Source organism: Microtus ochrogaster, chromosome 16 (assembly GCF_000317375.1).
Source record: "Microtus ochrogaster isolate Prairie Vole_2 chromosome 16, MicOch1.0, whole genome shotgun sequence".
Classification (NCBI taxonomy): Eukaryota; Metazoa; Chordata; class Mammalia; order Rodentia; family Cricetidae; genus Microtus; species Microtus ochrogaster.
In genome coordinates, this window is record NC_022018.1 from 28,626,989 (window position 1) to 28,640,035 (window position 13,047).

The following is a 13,047-nucleotide window of genomic DNA, read 5'->3' on the forward strand; positions in this document are numbered from 1 at the left end:
TCTTTCTTTCTCTCTCTCTCTCTCTCTCTCTCTCTCTCTCTCTTTCTTTCTTTCTTTCTTTCTGAGACAGGATCTCTCATTGACCTGGAACTACAAACTCAGCTACACTGCCAGGCCCACGAGCTCCTCCTGGCATGGGTGTGATGGGTGGATACCACCACCCTAGGCTTTTGATGTGGGTCTAGGGATTTGAATCAGGGCCTTGTGCAGTAAGCAGTGCACCCACTGAGTCATTTAGCTCTATTTATCTTTATTACTAACGATGTTCTCGTATGACTCTAAAATATTGATATGGGGGGCCAGGTAGAGGAGATGGCTCAGAAGATTCAGCACTTGCCACGAAAGCCCGATGACCAAAGTTCAATCCCAAGCACAGCTGTGAAAGCTACTGGGTGTGGTGGCCTTCCTACAATCCTAGCACTCAGGAGGAGACGGGATCCTCTGGGACAAGCCAGCTAGCCTGATTAATCAAGAACTCCAGGTTCAGTGAATGGCACTGCCTCAATAGATAAAGTGGCGTAAAGTCAAGCAACACGTTCACTGTAGACCTCTGGGAGCCACATCCGCACACACGCCACCTTACACACACATACACCACAACACAGAAAGAATGATTTCTTAGATTTTTAAAATTGAATTCCATTTTAGAATTATGAAGTCCAATTTCTTAGAAACTCAATATAGACTAGAACTGTAATTCAGAAATTAAGAACTTGGTTTGGCTTTGACTGTCATATCCAAAGATTTGCAACTATCTAGGTTTTGGCTGTTGTTTATGTCTGGTTTTTCTGTTGGGGGGGTGATTTTTTTTCTTTTTCTTTTCCTTTTGAGACGGTGTCTCTCTGTGTAGTCCTGACTGTTCTGGAACTCACAGAGACCCACCTGCCTCTGCCTCAAAAGTGCTGGGATTACGGGTGTCACCACCATGCCCAGATAATTGTCTGCGCTATTTGAAGTCGTAGCCCAAATGAACCTTTTTCTCCCTGTGAGCTGCTTCTGTCAGGCGTTTGTCACAGTGACAGGAAAACGAACTGAAGTCATCTTCATCCCACCCTGACCCGCAGGCAAGTGAGGGGTCCTTCACACACACTGCAGAGGAGGAAAGGACTTAACTTCCTTTAGAGAAGCAAGATTATTATAAGGATGCATGCTGGAAATAGACAGACGTCCTTGTGGATGTCCCTGAGGTGGCCTTGAAGGACAGTGGTGAAAGTCCTTCTCACGGGCCGATTGATGGAAGCGGTACAGTGCTCATGCTTCATGTCCACGAGATCTCTTCATCCCCAGCCTTTCAATACCTTCTCTTTCATATCCCCAACCATGAGTTCATCACCTACACTGATGAACAGGAGTCTATTGTATCCTCGGGCCATGAGCACTGTAGTGGCATGTGTCTTTGATTCCAGAAAGCTTCCACCACAAAAGCAGAACTAAATGATTCAGCAGACATTGCCATGATGAGATGACATTAGTCAGCCATGCTCGTGGATCACCAAAGTGCTGGCAGGCAGTCACTGCGTGAAATGACCAACGTAGCAGACATGGAGGCTCTCCAGGAGCCCAGGGGCACAAACTCCCACATACCTAAGCTGGTCATATCTCATCCTGCACTGCTTAGCAGTTCCTGGCTAAAGGAAACTAGTTTGCCAAAGTGTGTCTTTAAAATTCCAACTCAGAAGTGATGTTCTGTAGTATTGTCTTCTGCGTGCTGCGGTGGCAGGTTCACAGGGGCAAGGCCACCCAAACCCGATGTGTTCTAGAGGCTAGACGGAGAGCTTTGGGGTCTGCCTGTGGGTTTCAGGCTTGCTTTAGCCGGCTATTCCTTGCTCTACCTCACTTCTCCCTTTTAAAAGAAATTGGTTTTATTTTCTTGTGTCATTGCGTATTAGAAGCATGACACTTTAAAATATTACATTTATTGATGTAGTTATCATGTGGTATGTGTGAGACTGTGTGCGTGCACGCGCGCACACACGTGCGTAGGCCAGAGATCAGAATCAGGTATCTTCCTCAATTACTTTTTATCTTTTCATTGACACAGAGTCTCTCACTGAATCTGAAGCTCTCTGAGTTAGGTAGCCTGGCTATCCAATGACCACTAGGGATCCTCCTCCTCTCTCAGCTTTTTCAACACTGGGACTACTGAGACACACTACTGCTCCCAGCTTTTTCCGTGAACTCCGGGGTTCCAAACTCAGGTCTCCATGCTTGTGCAAACACTACCAACTGAGCCAAAACCCTAACCCCATTAGCCAAGACTTTTTAAATGCCAGATGGAGAGGTGCTCAAAACATTTCAAACTGAGTAGAGGAGAGGTGAGGATTTTTCTCTTTGCGCTGTCCTGGTAGTCAGGTATGGGTCTTTAAATTGCCCTTTTTACTATGAAAATGGTCTATGCAAATGGGCACGAGGGCACACAAAGGGCTCTGTGGGCTGCAGGAACCTTAAAGAGGTCAAATGGGTGATTGAAGTGGCTATGTATAACACACTGAGACACCAAAGCTTACATCACATAGATCTTCAGGGACGGTCACCAGCTGCAATTGTACTTTCTTTTATTTTTCTCAAAAGAATCACTATTTGAAGATAATTTAGAATGAACATATGAACATAGATTGAACATAACTTCATCTTAATTTATGAAACTGGCAAAGGCTGGGACCTTTGTGACTAACTTGTCATCAGCTGTTCTGGATAGACCCTCTTATCAAGAGCTAGTACCATAAGATTCTGTCCACCTTTGGGCTCCTGATTGACAAGGAAGCAAGAAGAAAGAGGGGGTTAGAAAAGGATCCTTTCGCACTTCGGGGGATAAGGCAAGTTATCCTTTAGTTATCTTGCACTGACCACTAAACCTTTATGGAGTTCCCTTTATTTTCATGGTCTGTGTGGCCCCCAGTCCATAAGAACAAAGGAGCAGAAGGGATGGCAGAGAGCCTTGGACAGCCCGTGAACACAACAGCGATAGCCCTCTGGGAGATCGCTTTGGTGAATAAGTTCAACTTTATTCCAGAGTATAGGAGATCTATAGGACTGGGAAAGCTGGGGACAAACTCTCATTTGCATTAACTGCACGCTCCTATCACAGGGCTTTATACGTGGCAGGGGTCCTAGAGCAAAGCTCCAAGTACAAGTCTTAGTTAGTTACCTTGTGTGCAGCAGGGGAGGCTTCTTGCAGGAAGCCCCCGAGGGTCACCCTAGAGATAAATCAGGCTTCCGGGCTTAGAGACAGAATTTAGATAAGGTCAGTGATCCAGGCCAGCAGACAGTCTCAAAAAAAATGTCTTCTGTACGACAGACTTCCTGAAAAGGTCTTTTATAATTTGTCATATATGATATTATAAATTAATTTGTAGGGCTCTAATGATCTTGTTGGAATGCAAGATGCAATCTTAATTCTTTTGTCTAGTCTAAGCATCCCAAATAACCTTTCCCCAAAGGCCACTCTCATATTTAAAAACACGTTTTCTTCCTTTTTTTGAAAAAAGTTTGACTTTAATTTTTAAAACTTTTAAAACTGTTTTTTAAGTTCCTTAGACCACATTAATTACATATATAACAGACTTCCTTATAGTATATTCACACACACACACACACACACACACACACACACACACACACACACACACATATATATATATATATATATCGTGTATTTCCTGTTCCGTTCAGGCTGACACCCTTCCTCTTCCCGCCAAGTCCCATTTCTGTTGTCATCTCTTATTGTGTGTGACTCAGTGAGCTTCACTATGGTTGCTTACAGGAGCATGGACACCTTACACCACTGAAGAAAACGCTTCTCATTCCCCCAGCGACTATGCAGAGCTGCTGTGAGTACGGACATCCACCAGTCACTCCGTCTCTCAGCACTTGACAGACCATGAGTCTCTGAAGTTAGTACTGCCCACTGCAGGGGAGCGAAGACTCTTCCCCAAGGGACGTCGATGGCATCACCAGTCTCTGGGCCTCAACATCGTATTTAGAAGTCAGCTTGATGGCCACGTAGCACAGGAGGAGCAGTGGCTTCTGCACTAGGGTTTGTGACCTCCCCAGCCATGGACTTTAAAACTTTACTAAACCACAGGTTCATAGCGGGGAACTGAAAGTCTAGATGAAGAGTGTGGAGTCCAGCTAAGCAGGTGACTTAGAAAGCGATGACCTCAGGACAAAGGGAAAGGCTTTGCTGGCGTTTCTCTCACCCCCACTTGCCAGTGAAGTTCAAGGTGGGACAGTAGATCTGTGACTCACAGCACCCTCTACCCATCATGCCTCAGAGAGGATGTCCTTATCAAAACATCAGTCAGTGTGACCTTCAGAGAAACAGTGAGCATGGGTGAATTTCTTGACTTTTCCCCTTAACAGATATTTTCTTTCCCCTTCTTTCCTTCCTATCTTTCATTTCCTTTCTATTTAGATGTTTTCCTTGAACAGAAATAGATGTCATTTTTGTTACAAAAAAAGTAGAAAATTAGAATTTAAAGTTTGTCTCTCTGGGGGTGTTGGTTTTCTGTGTTCCAAAGAAGACATTTTGTTCATCTAGACACGAACACTGTTGCAGAAAAGAGAACACACCTGAAAAGTCTTCTTCACGCTCCCCTGGGGGCTGTGAGACACCCTGAGGTGGTTTGATGCTGTGCTGTTGAGAATTAATGAAGGGGCTGGAATCGGGAAGCCTCCACAGAGTCTCACATGCTAAGGTGGAAAGCAGCTGCAGACCCCATCACTTTATTGGATGCCAGATCGCTTCTCTTATACCCATGATACTAGAACTTCACTGCAGACTGCTTTCGTGCGGTTTGTCCTCTCCAAACTCATGTTGAAATTTGGTTGCCATTGTGGTGGTGGTGGTGGTACTGGGAGATGGGAACCTTTGAGAGGTGGTTAAACCGTTCATTGTGACTAATGCCATTCTCGTGGGAGCAGGTTGTCAGAAAGTAGACTGACCTTATCGTTTTGTGGGCTCCACATGTGTCTGTTTGTCCTTCCATTTTCCTCCATGAGTTGAAGCAGCAGGAAGCATTCATGTGACATTCAGAACAGGCTGATACCATGGTCTTGGATTATTACAACCTCCCTAATCATGAGTCTTAAAGATAATTTCTATTGGTTTTTTTTATTTTGGGGTGGTGGAGCAGGGCGTGTCTGAGACAGGGTCTCATGTAGCAAGGCTGGCCTCCTGCCTGTGCCTCCTAAACGCTAGAATGACAGGCGTGCACTATGATACCCGGCTTAATCTCTGTATTAGTTTCAGGTTTTGGGGTTATAGCAACAGAAAATGGGAGAAGACAGGAAGCTAATTAATTTCATCTCCCTCCTTTCTGACTTGCAACCCTGGTAGGAAATAAAAGGAACATATGAATTAAAGTGTCATCCTTACTAGTGGTAAATCTAGATTGGAATGCGTGGTGGGTTTGAGGCTTAGGCCAAACAGTAGGCTTGTGACTTATATGGGGGGAGTTGGGTTACAGAAGGGACATTGTTCGGGTCTATGGAGGAAGAGCTTTGCCTCCACCCCTTTCTGAGCACAGAGTCTAGGTAACCCTTTGTACACTCATTCTGCGGAGAAGAGAAAAGCAGACCAATGCCCACTAGACTTAGTCCATCAGGTTCTTCTTGGAGGAAGACTGGGGAGAGGGTAAGGAAGATGAAGATTTCTATTCAATCCTTCCAGCAGCTAGAATTCAGTATGCAGATGCTATCTACACCTGGATTTCTATTTCTTGCTCCAAATAATAGACTTCTAGGGATGTGGTTTTAAAGAACTGTGCTTAAAGACATGCATATTAAAAAGTTGCTACATACAGTTTATCATGTATAGGATGAGGAGTTGTTGAAGGCTATGGACGTGCCTCAGTAGGAGAACACTTGCCAGGCATTTATAAGGTCTTACATTCTATATTCAGCTTGGGAGTATGCCAATTCTTGTAATTCTACAATGAGAGAGCCTGAGGCAGGAGGATCTTGAGTTAAAGGCCAACTTGGATTTCGTGACCCTGTCCCAACAAAAGCTGGGGTAGGGCAGTCACATATTTTAATTGCTTTTTCTTTTCTTTGATATTGGGAGGGGTTGAGAAGTAGTCTCCCTTAAAATGCCCTTGTTAGCTTCTTTGTCAAAAATCAGGCATTTGAAAGTGTGTGGATTAATATCCGGGTCTTCGATTCGGTTCCATTGTTCCTGTCTCTTTTTATGCCAATACTAGGCTATTTTCAGTACTGTAGCTCTGTTGTAGAGTTTGAAGTCAGGGATTGTGATGCTTCCAGAAATTCTTTTATTGTACAGGACTGTTTTGGCTATCTTGGGTTTTTTGCTTTTCCATATGAAGTTGAGTATTGTTCTTTCGAGGTATATGAAGAATTTTGATGGGCATTGCATTGAATCTGTAGATTGCTTTTGGTAAGATTGTCATTTTTACTATGTTAATTCTACCTACCCAAGAGCATGGGAGATCTTTCCACTTTCTGGTGTCTTCTTCAATTTCTTTCTTCAAAGATTTGAAGTTCTTCTCATACAAGTCTTCCACTTGTTTGGTTAGAGTTACTCCAAGATATTTTAAGCTATTTGTGGCGATTGTGAAGGATGATGTTTCTCTGATTTCTTTCTCAGCCCATTTATCATCTGTGTACAGGAGGGCTACTGATTTATTTATTTTTTTAGTTAATCTTGTATCCTGGTAAAGTTTTGTGAGTTGTAGAAGTTCCTTGGTAGAATTTTTGGGTTCGCTTATGTAAACTATTATATCATCTATACTGGTAGTTTTGATTGCATCAGAAAGCATCAGAAATGGGATCCTGGCTTGGGGAAATCCAGATTCATTGGTTGCTTGTGGCCAATCGCATGCTCATTGAGAATGTGAATGAACAAGTGTGGGAGTTACAGGCAGAGCCTTAAATGTTTATCCATTCAAAGGCTCTACTTCTTTTCCTTCAACCCCTCCAAGCTAACTTAGCCTAAGAGTTCCTTGGGTCTTGTGAAAAACTCCTATATCCTGCCATAAATTCCTTCCTCATTTAAGTGGATTTGCATTAAATAGGACTACATAGTTTAAAATGCCCTGTCTTTGAGAAGACTTAATTAGTAGCTACAACTTATTACTCTAAAAATCAAACCATATGTCCCTGCTATCACATTCTGGGTGTGTATATGTGTGTGTATGTCTCTAAATGCATGTATCTCTGTATGTGGATGCGTGTGTGTGTGTGTGTGTGTGTGTGTGTGTGACTATGCATGTGTCTCTGTGTGTGGATTTTTTTATGTTGGTATGTGGTGTATATATATGCATGTGTCTCTGTGTGTGGTATGTCTATGCATGTGTATCTCTGTGTATATGTGTGTGTGGACACATGTCTTTGTGTGTGTGTCTATGTATGTGTCTCTGTGTGTGGATTGTGGGTGTCTATGCGCGCGCGCGTGTGTGTGTGTGTGTGTATTCATGCCTATGAAGGTCAAAAGACCATTTCATGTGTCATCCCCCAGGATGTCTCATTCACCTTGTTTTTTAGTGCAAGATCTAACTGACCTGCAGATCACCAAGGAGACCAGTTTGGCTGGTGATGTGGGTTCTGGGGACACAATTCAGGTCCTCATGCATATGCAGCAAGCGCCTTATTGTCTGAGTTATCTCTCTGATTCTACTCTCACTTCTTTTTTATATAAATTTATTTATTTTACATCCTCACTCTTTAATCTCAAATACCAGTTGACAGTTAAGACCTAAGCCATGCTTTCCATGGGGACTACGCTTTAAAATTATCTGAGACAATTTGAGAACTTGATGATGCTTCAGTCCTGACTTATGTAGATTGAATCTGAAACTCAAGTGTAAACCTTTAAAGTTACCCAGAAAATTCTAGGAAACACCCAGAATTGAAAAGCATTAGCATGTGACATATCTCACTCCCTGGGTGTGCTCAACAACTTAACACACAACAAAGTTCATTCTTGCCATCCATCTTGCCTGCCAATGGTTTCCATGTTAAGAAAACCAAACCCAGAAACATAACGATGTGGCAGTGGGCCCATTCATGGCAGAAGGCGTCCCACTCTGACAGGGAAGATTGTCAATGTGTGATTATATACATAGAAGATAGACAGGGAACATGTGCCATCTGCTCAAGTTTGCTGCTCATCCAAATCTGCTCTGAAAAATATACTCTCTTTTTTTAAAAAAAAAAATTGTTTGTTTGTTTTTTCGAGACAGGGTTTCTCTGTTTAGCCCTGGATATCCTGGAATCCTGGAACTCAGCCTGTAGACAAGGCTGGCCTCAGACTCAGAGATCTGCCCGCCTCTGCCTTCCAAGTGCTGAGATAAAGGGTGCACACCAGCCCTGGACAGCGGTAGACTCTAGTTCTCAAACCTGGTTAGTCCGCAACTCCTTCCACTTCCTGTTCATGCACTCTTTGCTCTACTTTAGAGCACAATGTCTCCACTGAGGTGGTTATTCGGTGCACACAGCGTCTCCACCTAGATGCCAGTTGCTGTGGCCCCCACTGGAACTCTCAGTCTGACATCTCCTTAGTAACCACACACCAGCTTCCACTCAGCTCTGCCAGGAAGCAGCAGCCTCTTCAAAATGCTCCTCATGGGCGGGGAGACGGCTCAGCCCTTAAGAGCACAGGCTGCTCTTCCAGGGAACACGGCTGCCATTCCCAGCACCCACTTGGCAGCTCCCAACAACCTGTAACTCTAGTTCCAGGGGATCCAACATGTGGTACATAGACATACACGCAGGAAAAACACCCATACACATGAAGAACACATACATGACTGTGTACACGTGTGCAATGTGCACCTGAATGTCGGTGCCCATTGAGGCCAGGGCTGTCAGATCCCCAGAGAGCTGGAGTTACAGGCAGCTGGGAGTTGCCCTACATGAGTGCTAGGAACTGAACTTGGGTTCTCTGGAAAAACAGGAAGCTCTCTTAACCACTTCAGCCATCTCTTCAGTCCCAGCAGCAACATATTTCATTGGGGAATCAGGCCAAACATTTGAGTCCGAATTGATTTTTTTGTATTTTCCTTACACATTTGATCAATGAGGCAAATACTGTAGGATTGTGAGTGTGTGTATGTGTGTGAGTTTGTGTATGTGTGTGAGTGTGAGTGTGTGTGCGAGTGTGACTGTATGTGTGTAAGTGAGTGTGTGTTAGGCAAGCACTCTATCACTGAGCTATACCTCTGGGCCTTGCCAGTTATTCTGTTAAAACAGAGCCCCAAGTGGCTCCCAGTAACCATCTCCCAGCAGTGACAGACTATACCTGACCCCTGAGTTGAGCAACTGTGGTAGCCCAAGTGACTATTTACCCGGGTTTCATCTACCTGTAGCTGTTGGGGATGCGAGGCCGCTTGTTGGTTCCCTGCCGCCAGGCTAGCTTAGACCTGAAATTATCACACAGAAACTGTATCATTTAAATCCCTGCTTGGCCCATTAGCTCTAGCTTCTTATTGGCTAACTCTTACATATTAATTTAACCCATCTCCATTAATCTGTGTATCACCACATGACAGTGGCTTACTGGCAACGTTTCGGCATGTCTGACTCTGGCAGCAGCTCCATGGTGTCTCTCTGACTCTGCCTTTCTTTTTCCCAGCATTCAGCCTAGCTTTCCCCGCCTATCCAAGTTCTGTCTTGCTATAGGTCCAAAGCAGTTTCATTTTATTTGTTAATGGTAATCATAGCACACAGAAGGACTCCTACACCATGTAGCTCACCAACATAGAATAAAATACCAGACTCTTGACCTGTATGCAAGCCTTTAAACAATCCAGTCCTGCAAAAATTCCCAACCTGCATTGACCACATGCATAGCTGGCTTCTCAGTTACTGTCTTGCAACTTTGTTACCCTGAACTCCTCAACTCAAAGGTGCTTTCTCCCAGAGAAGGGTATTCTGTTCTGTGTCAGAGTATAAGTTCTCCAATGAGGTGTTTATCCGGCATGCGTATGGTATCCCCATTTTGTTTTTAAGTGGTGTCTAGTGTGTCCCAGGCTGGCCTTGAACTCATTATACAACTGAGGGTGCCCGACTGTACATTGCCTTCATAGCCCTAGACCTAGGTCAGCCCTTACACAGCCCTTTCCCAGAAGGGGTTTCTGACCCTCCTGCTTCTCCCTTCCGAGTGCTGGAGTTACAGGACTGTGCTACCATGTCTGGTTTTAGGAAGCACGAGGGGTGGAATCCAGGGCTTTCTACATATGAAGTGAGCACTCTGTCCTGTGAGGCACACCCCAGCCCAGAATGGCCAAGTGTCGATATCAAAAACAGAACTCTTGGTTGTCTGTCTTTCGTATAAACCTGGCTTCTACTCCACTCCAGCTTAGCAAGTGGTGGCATCATTTATTTCAGTACAAATGGCGTCTTCTCTGAATAACTCTTCCACCTACAAGGGCATCCTTTACACATTAGCTCTGGCATGGCTTGCTTACTGTCATACTTTTCTTTATAATACACATCACCATGTAACATTATGCTACACATTCGTTTCATCGCTTCTTGTCTGTCAGCCTCACCCCAACTGAAGGGCCACAGTGACAATGAAGGATTTTTTGTGTATTTGTTTTCTCAGCACATAGCACGCACCTGGCACATAGTAGCTACTTCATAAACTGTAGGGGGTCACAAGGGTTCAAAACTGAGCGTAAAATGTTTCATATAAAACAGGTAGGCCTGTCAACAACGTGGGGAAAAGGAGATCATGAAAATGGAGACTGTCTTCAGCAAATGACAGCAGGTGACAATTAGAAACGTGTCTTTTCTGGGCTGGATGTGATGGTGCACACCTGTAATCCCTGCTCTCAGAAGGTAGAGGCAAGAGGATCAAGAATTCAAGGTTATCTGCAGCTACATAGGAATACAAGGCTAGCCTATCTACATGAGAATCTATTATGAAATGAAAAAAGCAAAGAAGAAAGAGAGAGAGAAAGAGAGGAAGGATGGAAGGAAGAGAGGAAGGAGAGGAAGAAAGGAAAGAAGGAAGAAAGGAAGGATGGAAGGAAGGAAGGAAGGAAGGAAGGAAGGAAGAAAGGAAGGAAGGAAGGATGGAAGGAAGGAAGGAAGGAAGAGAAGAAGAAAGGAAGGAAAGAAGGAAGGAAAGAAGAGAGGAAGAAAGAAAGGAAGGAAATAAGAAGAAAGGAGGGAATCTCTGCCATGGATGAATTCACCCAGGCTCAGTCTTTTCCTGCATCAGATTTAAAAAAAAAAAAAAAAAAAATCTCACAGTGAGTTGGGCAGGGAAAATGAGGTTATCCAAACAAAAACATTCTAGTTTCTCAGAAAAAATGAGTATCATTAATTCAAAGTATTCTTAATACGCCATTCTGCCATAAGCGATGAAACAGATTTGCTTCTGGGAACTGAGCCACTTGCTGCGCTGCTTCTGGTTCAGCAGAGTTTCTGAGAGACGGCGCCTCTTGCCTTCCAGTCTTCTAGGTGTTGTACGAAAAGCATTGGCTTCTTAGGAGCTCAGTCTCTGGCATTATTACTGAGAAAAAGCCCATGTTTTGGTTTTGGTTTTGTCTTTGTTTGTTTCCTCAAGATTTGAGACTAGAAGTAGGAGAAATGTGGGGAAACTGAGGCCCAGTGGAGAAGAACGAAGTTGCTTAGAGCAACTTAGAGCATCATGCCGCTCTCCTTTCTCGTCTCTCTCTCTTCAGGAAGTCACCTCCTGTGCTCAGAAGGCGAGGCTGGTGTGCTCCCCTCCTGCAGACCCACCTGCTCTGAAGGAGAAGTAGATCTGGAGTCAAAAGGAGGGTTTTACAAGTAAGAAAACAATAATCGCCTCAGCAGGCACACCTTTTTGGATTTATGGTCGAGCCTATGATCCAACTTCACTGAAGCTTTCTACCAAACCATTGTTTTGTTTTTTAATTTTAAAAGACCAAGTGTGTTAATTTTTTATTTTATGTATTTGTGTGTTTTGTTTGCATGTGTATCTGTACACAACATGCATGCCTGGTGCCTATGGTAGCCAGAAGAGGGGTGCTCTGTGAGTGGAGTTACAGATGATTGTACGCCAAATAATTTTTTCTTATTTTAAGTTGATTTTATCAGGGATTTTTTTTTTCACAGTAACAGAAACACAACTGTTTAACACACCTGGTGGAGAAAAGAAAGCAAAATAAACATTTCTGTGGAAGCCTTTTTAAATGGTTCGCCACTCACTCAACAGATAGCAAGCATGTATCATGCATTAGGTCCTGCACTCAGAACTGAGTCTAGAAAGGTGATGTCAGAAGACAGGTCCTTTTTCTAAAGACACACAGGGTACAGTTAGAACTCTTGGGCATGTATCCAGGGATGAGAACACAGTTTTAAGTTGGTGAATATCTCGACAACAGGGAAGGTGGCCTGTTCGAGGGTTAAGTTTGTAGACACCACTCCTCACAAGAATGGACATTTCATAATGACAGTAAAATGCAATGTATTCATCAGTAGATGGAAATTGTGATAATTCATCAGTCATACACAAAAGTCAATATGATAGAACATTCCAAATGCTAGGCCCAGAGCCTGCCATGTAGTAACCAGCTAGTCAGTGCTAGTGATTTTTTCAGCACTGGAGAGGTAACAGCTCAGAGAACAGAACACCTCCAGATGCGGGGATCTGATAAGACATTTTTTTAGAAAGCAGTGTATGGATTAGATCTTAGAGAGAAATAGGGAAGTTGGTACTCAAACCACAAAGACCAAACAAACAAAAAGAATTACAGTTCAATTCCCCCATGAACATAAATGCAAAAATTCTCAGTATGATACTTGCAAACCAAATCCAAATACACATTAAAAAATATCATCCACCATGATCAAGTAGGCTTCATCTCAGAGATGCAGATATGTTTCAGTATATATAAATTGACAAGTGTAATCCATCATATAAACAAACTGAAAGATAAACACACACACATATGATCATCTCATTAGACACAGAAAAAGCTTTTGACAAAATCCAACACCCCTTTATGATAAAAGTACTGAAGAGTTACAAGGGACATACCTCACATAACAAAGGCAGCTTATAGCAAGTCTATTGCCAATATTAACTTCAATGGA

At 43.5% G+C, this 13,047-nt stretch overlaps 1 pseudogene; it reads right to left on the bottom strand.

Annotated features, from left to right (window-relative positions):
• The window catches only part of LOC101992408, a 6,906-nt pseudogene extending 5,302 nt beyond the window's left edge, over window positions 1–1,604 (bottom strand).
• Window positions 1,605–13,047: the final 11,443 nt, after the last annotated feature.